This window comes from Peromyscus leucopus, unplaced genomic scaffold (assembly GCF_004664715.2).
Source record: "Peromyscus leucopus breed LL Stock unplaced genomic scaffold, UCI_PerLeu_2.1 scaffold_1008, whole genome shotgun sequence".
NCBI lineage: Eukaryota > Metazoa > Chordata > Mammalia > Rodentia > Cricetidae > Peromyscus > Peromyscus leucopus.
Genome location: NW_023504125.1, coordinates 69,767 through 75,766, shown reverse-complemented (window position 1 = coordinate 75,766; position 6,000 = coordinate 69,767). Strand labels below are relative to the sequence as shown.

General features: G+C 40.1%; 1 pseudogene; it reads right to left on the bottom strand.

Moving 5' to 3' along the window:
• Positions 1-3,800: 3,800 nt before the first annotated feature.
• Positions 3,801-4,747, bottom strand: LOC114683824 (annotated as a pseudogene).
• Between the last annotated feature and the right edge of the window lie 1,253 nt (positions 4,748-6,000).

Genomic DNA, 6,000 nt, shown 5'->3' with positions numbered 1-6,000 from the left:
AAAAATAGGTTATGAATTTGAAGAAGAGCATGCAAAGGTATAGGAGTATTTGGAGGGAAGAGAGGAAGAATCTCAAAAAGAAAAAGAAAAAGGTGATTAATGCCTAGTGTGTTGGAATTGCTAATTTCTCTGAGTTGATTATTGCTTAATATATACATTAAGTAAAACATCACATTGTTCTTCACAAATGTGTACAAATATTGTGTGTCAATTAAAATATAAAATTGGTTAATTAAAATATGTGTAAATACTGGAGAAGAGTAGAGAATAAAACCTTTGTTTTCTAATTTAAGATGATTTGACTTAGGATATCTTGACTTTGTGAGAGTGTGATGGTATATATATGTTGTAGAAACTGTATTTCAGATTTTGAATAATGATATTTTCTGGTAAGTTGTGGCATGATACTCTCTTATGATATTAGGTGGTGGCAGTATTTAGACACAACACTGGCTACCTGATGACCCAGCTGTGGCGATATTTTAATTGTGCTGAAATGTGATTTTATTTGTATGTTAATAAATAAAGTTTGCCTGGAGATTAGAGGTCATAGCGAACCAGGGACAGCAGTCAGGTGGTGGTAGTCTACACCCTTAATCTGATCACATGGCAAGCAGAGTCTCTGTGTGGTCAAGGACACAGTCAAGCATGGTAACAGGAATCTTTATTCCCAGTACCAACCAAAGAGACCAGGAGATCTGTATAGACAGGCAGTGATGAGGAAGTCATGTGGCTGGGTTTAGAGCCAATGAGAAAGCAGAACAGGAAAACAATAAAAACACAAGTCAGACATTAGAAGGTCTCTCTAGGGGGAAGCGACTGCTGGTGGTAAGGTAAAGCTAGGTGGCTCTTGCTCTCTTTGGCTTTAACTCTGTATTTGCTCTGTGTTTCTTATTTAATAAGACTGTTTAGAAATTTGTCTACACCAGCAAACAATGGACACTACAGGATATTGAGTGACTAAGTAGTGCTGTTCAATAGTTTAGTTGCATGACATATATAAGTGTGTGTGTGTGTGTGTGTATGTGTGTGTGTGTGTGTGTGTGTGTGTGTGTGTGGTGTATGTGTGTTTGTGTGTTTATGGTTGAGGGGAGGTGCACAGGTTTCATTGCATCTGGAAAATCAGAGGTTGGTGTCAGATGTCTGCATCTCACTCTCTCCCTTTACCTTAATTTTTGAAATAGCACCTCTGGCTGAATTTGGAACTCACCATTTTGGCTACAATGGCTGACCAGCAAATCCCTAGGATTCACCTGTCTCATCCCATTAGCACTGGAGTTTCAGATGCATGATGGAACCCATGGCTTTTATATGGGTTCCAGGGATCTGAACTCCTATCTTCAGGCTTGAAGTGTTACTTTTCAATGGCTGTGAAGAGACACCATGACCAAGGAAACTTATAGAAGAAAGAATTTATTCTGGCTTCAATTTTAGAGTGTGAGTCTAGAACCATCATAGTGGGAACCATAAAAGCATGCAGTCAGGAATGGCACTAGAGCAGAACTTGAAAGCTTACATCTGATCCATAAGCAGAAGGCAGGTAGACAGATATCAGGAATGGCACTAGAGCAGAACTTGAAAGCTTACATCTGATCCATAAGCAGGAGGCAGGTAGACAGATATATCTATATCATCTATATCTCTATCTATATAAAGAGAGAGAGAAAGAGAAAAAGAGAGAGAGAGAGAGAGGGAGAGAGAGAGAGAGAGAGAGAGAGAGAGAGAGAGAGAGAGAGAGAGAGAGAGAATGTTAACTAGAAATGGCTTGGGCTTTTGAAACCTTTTGAACTTCAAAGCCCACCCTCAGTGACATCCATCTTCTAACATGGCGACACCCAACCCTTTCCAAAACAGTTCCACTAACTAGGGACCAAATATTCAAATATATAAGTCTATGGGGGCCTTTTCATTTGAACTGCCACACAAACACTTCACCTACTGATCATCTCCCTAGCTTCTATAGCATATATTTTAAATTTTGAATGGCATTCAGTTTAAAATATGTTGATTGTCTTGCAACCCTTTGGAAGTCAAGAAATGCCTGCCTTACATCATAATTTAAACAGATTTTCCTAGGAGTATAATTCATCTTGAAATAGTTACATTTTCAAGACTAGAAATACTCGCTTTCAAATGTATGTGTTCTCTGTTTAGAATGCCCAAACTCTTTTTGACTTTCTTTAATTATCTTTCCTTCCCTAGTATTATTCCCATACTGCACATTGTCTTCTGTGTTTTTTCACCCAACTCCATGAAGAATAAGCCACATGCTCTCAGTTTAGATACCTAAGATGGCCTTACCCTCTGAGAGAGTGAAGAAGGAAGTGATTGAATGGAGTTTGGGGCATGACAATTCCCTCCAGTGGCTCTGAGAGACTGGTTTAATAGGTGCAACCAATTATCATAAATAGAATTGTGGTGCAGGCTCTAGGACAGTGGTTCTCACCCTGTGGGTCAGAACCTTTTGGGTTTAAACAACCCTCTTGGGGTTCAAACAGCCCTTTTACAAGGGTCACTTAAGACTATCAAAAATAGCTGTTTACACTATAATTCATAACAGTAGCAAAATTATAGTTATGAAGTAGCAAAAGAAATAATTTTTATGGTTGGGGGTCACCACAGCAAGAGGAACTGATATTAAAGAGTCACAGCATTAGGAAGGTTGAGAACTACTGCTGTAGGAGCTTCTAGTACTGGCTTAGAACCAAGACTATTTGAGAAAGAGATGGTGAAGTGTGTAGTGACCTAGGCGTTGAGTACAGGCAAGAGGAGGAATCATTCAAGTAAGATTATTGCAAACCTGGCATTCCAACCTTAGACCCCAGGAGCTTCTCAGAATCAGGAACACCTGTAATTTATTATGAGGCTAAGGGTTTAAAAATAATAATTTTTATTTTTAAAATTAGATATTTTATTTATTTTTATATTAATATATTATTTATTTTAAATTAAAATGTAATTATGTTATTTCTACTTGTTTCCTTCAAATTCATGGTCCCTATTTACTTTTCTGGTTTCTGCAGTTACTTTAGAATATATTCTCATGTCTAAGATTTGTAGCTAGAACTACAGAAGAGAGAAAACATGTGATATTTGTTTTATTAAATTAATATTTATAAAACAGATGTATTCAATTCTTTGTCTTGTTATCTCATTATACTAAGTAAAAATGCAAACATTTTAAAACACAAAACAACTTAAAAAGAAATTCACCATATAAAAACATAACTCTTACTTTAAAATATCTTGTTATTCCAAGGATAAGTTATATACATACCTACTTCATTTGCATGTGTTTTAAATAGATAAATAACATCTATGTTACAGTAAGTGGTGGTATTTCACATTGTGAATATTTGGCTGCTTTAAGGGACCATTTGTCACATAGAAGCCATTGATCTGCATTTTCTTTCATTAACTTACAGGTCTTGAAGATACTCTGAACAGTAAGGCAGGCTGAGACTCACCTTTCTCATTCCAGACAATGTTGTGTGATCAGTTATTGGTTGAAAGAGGAAAGATGGCATACCCAGAGCTGCCATGTACTTCCTCTATTCCCCAATCCCTCTGTCATAAGTGGAATTGTTGGGTTGGAAAGGACATAAGGTAAAGGGAAATATCTATAAATGCAGTTACCCAGATACATCTCAATAGACTGTTGAGCCACGTGCCTGGAGTATTCTTTGCATACACAACTAGGAGCAGGAGTATTCACTGTAGAATGGCTTCTCTCCATACACTCCATGCCAGCCCCGAGCTTTTGGCTGAGTCCTTGGCAGGAGCAGCTGTAGCCAATGAGCTCAGCTTGATGCTTTTGTGTAGAACACCCTGAGCACTCGCTGGCGGATCTGTCGAGTCTTCACCCCATAAACAAGAGGATTAGGGCAGGTGGCACAAGAAGATAGAGAGTGGCCAGCAGACATGGACATGATGGGGAACATGGTGCCCAAAGCGGTGAGTGAGGAAAGAGAACATTCCAGGAATGTAGAAGATGAGAATGACACAAACATGAGACCCACATGTACTGAAAGCCTTGAGTCTGGCTTTACCCCTGGGACCTTCAGCACTGCCTGGAGGATGAGGGCATAGGAAATGCCAATGGCCAGGACATCTAGCCCAACTACCAGCAGTGCCACTGACAGCCCATAGCTCGATTCACTATGGTTTCAGAACAGGCAAGTTTTACCACAGCCATATGCTCACAGTAGCATGGCTTATGACAGTGGCTCTGCAGAAGACAAGATTCTGCAATAGGATGGGGAAAGGGATGAGGAGGACCAATCCCCTCACTAGCACCACCATCCCAATGCGCCCTATGATCCCTGGATGCAAGATGGTAGAATGGCGCAGAGGGTGCAGATGGCTACATAGCGTCCAGAGCCATGGCCACAAGTATGCCTGACTCCATAGGATGAGAAGGCATGAATGAAGAGAACATCTGAGTCAGGCAGACAATGTACCCAATCTCATGAGCATAAGCCAGGAGCACTGTGAGGGCTTTGGGTGCAGTGGAGGAGGCCAGGACCAGGTCAATAGCAGCAAGCATGGCCAGGAAGAGGTACATGGGTTGGTGCAAGGAGGAGTCAGTCCAGATGATGAAGATAATAGTCACATTGCCCACTAGAGCAAGCAAGTAAAGGACACCCAGGGGCAACGCTATCCAGTGCTGACTTTCCTCCAAGCCTGGAATGCCTACCAGGAAGAAAGAGGGCTGGGGTTGCCTCCAGCTGGAATTGCTGAGGGCCATGATCAACAGCACAGAGAAGAAGAGTGAAAAGACACCCAGGTCACGACTTCTCCATTCTTGATATGCTAAGACACTGTGCAGATCCAGCTACCTTGTTCATCAGAGCAACAGGTGACTTAAGCTGCAACACAAGGGAATAAAGTTAGACTCAGGGAAGAAAACCCTTTCTGGATACATTTTTCAGATGAGCCTTCCACACATCTGAACTGGATTGAGTCTAGCTGTGATGTGAGATAAGAGCAAACCCTGAACACAGCTACTTGAGAGAGATGTTAACTCTTCTGCTCAGTGACTTAAATTTTGAAACTGTCAACTTGGAAAGCATTGTCTTTTACTAACTGTGTAGGTAGTGCTGAAGGCTAAGTCTCCTGTCACTTTGACACTCATCCCCTGCATCCTCAGGACACAGTACTCAGTAGTTATTCCTGAGTTAGGCTGCATCCCACAATCTTCTTCATCTCATTGCAGTTGCTCCAGGGTTTCAGGATCCCTTCGCCTTCCTGTTCTGCATGTTAACTAATCCACTGCATGGTTTAACTAGTTAATGTGCTTCAGTTCATTCCAAGCTTATCTTTGATGGAAAAATATTCCTGTGATGCACAAATTTATTTTTTTGTTTGCTTACCTAAGCCCATACACTTAACATTCAAAGCTGGGTGGTTTACCAGCCTTCCCAAATATGCTCTACCTATTTTATATCAGTATTTCTGTGAAGAAATCCCTATGTAATGTATCCAGTTTGAAACTGATACAACTGTAGTTTATTCTACAACTGATGCCTTTTGTCCGCTTCTATATTCCTCATTTATCTTAACTTCAACATCTCACAGTCACCTCTTTTCCCTCTTAGCTCCAGTGTTATTGCCTGAGTATACATTCCATATTTATCTTACCTGAATTTTCCATATATGCATTTATATTTGTTATGTTATCATCTTAATCAACTCTCAACCTCAAAGTCATAGGATCTTCCTATAATTCAAACTATTACTAGGTGACTCCTGTAGTAGAATGTTTTGGTGAATGTAATGCATGGGATAAATCACAGACGGGTTAGCCAGGTTTTGGAGACTATCTTCATTGAGTTTCTTTTCCAGTGGTTGTGGTGTTTCTAGTTATACATGTTTGCTGTCACCATTGCAACACTGTTGTAATTATACAATCACATAGGCTTACTTTACATGGGATTCTTGTGGTTCTGTCTCCTCCCTCCTTTATCTGAATTGAATTCCTTTCATCCATTGAAATCCAAA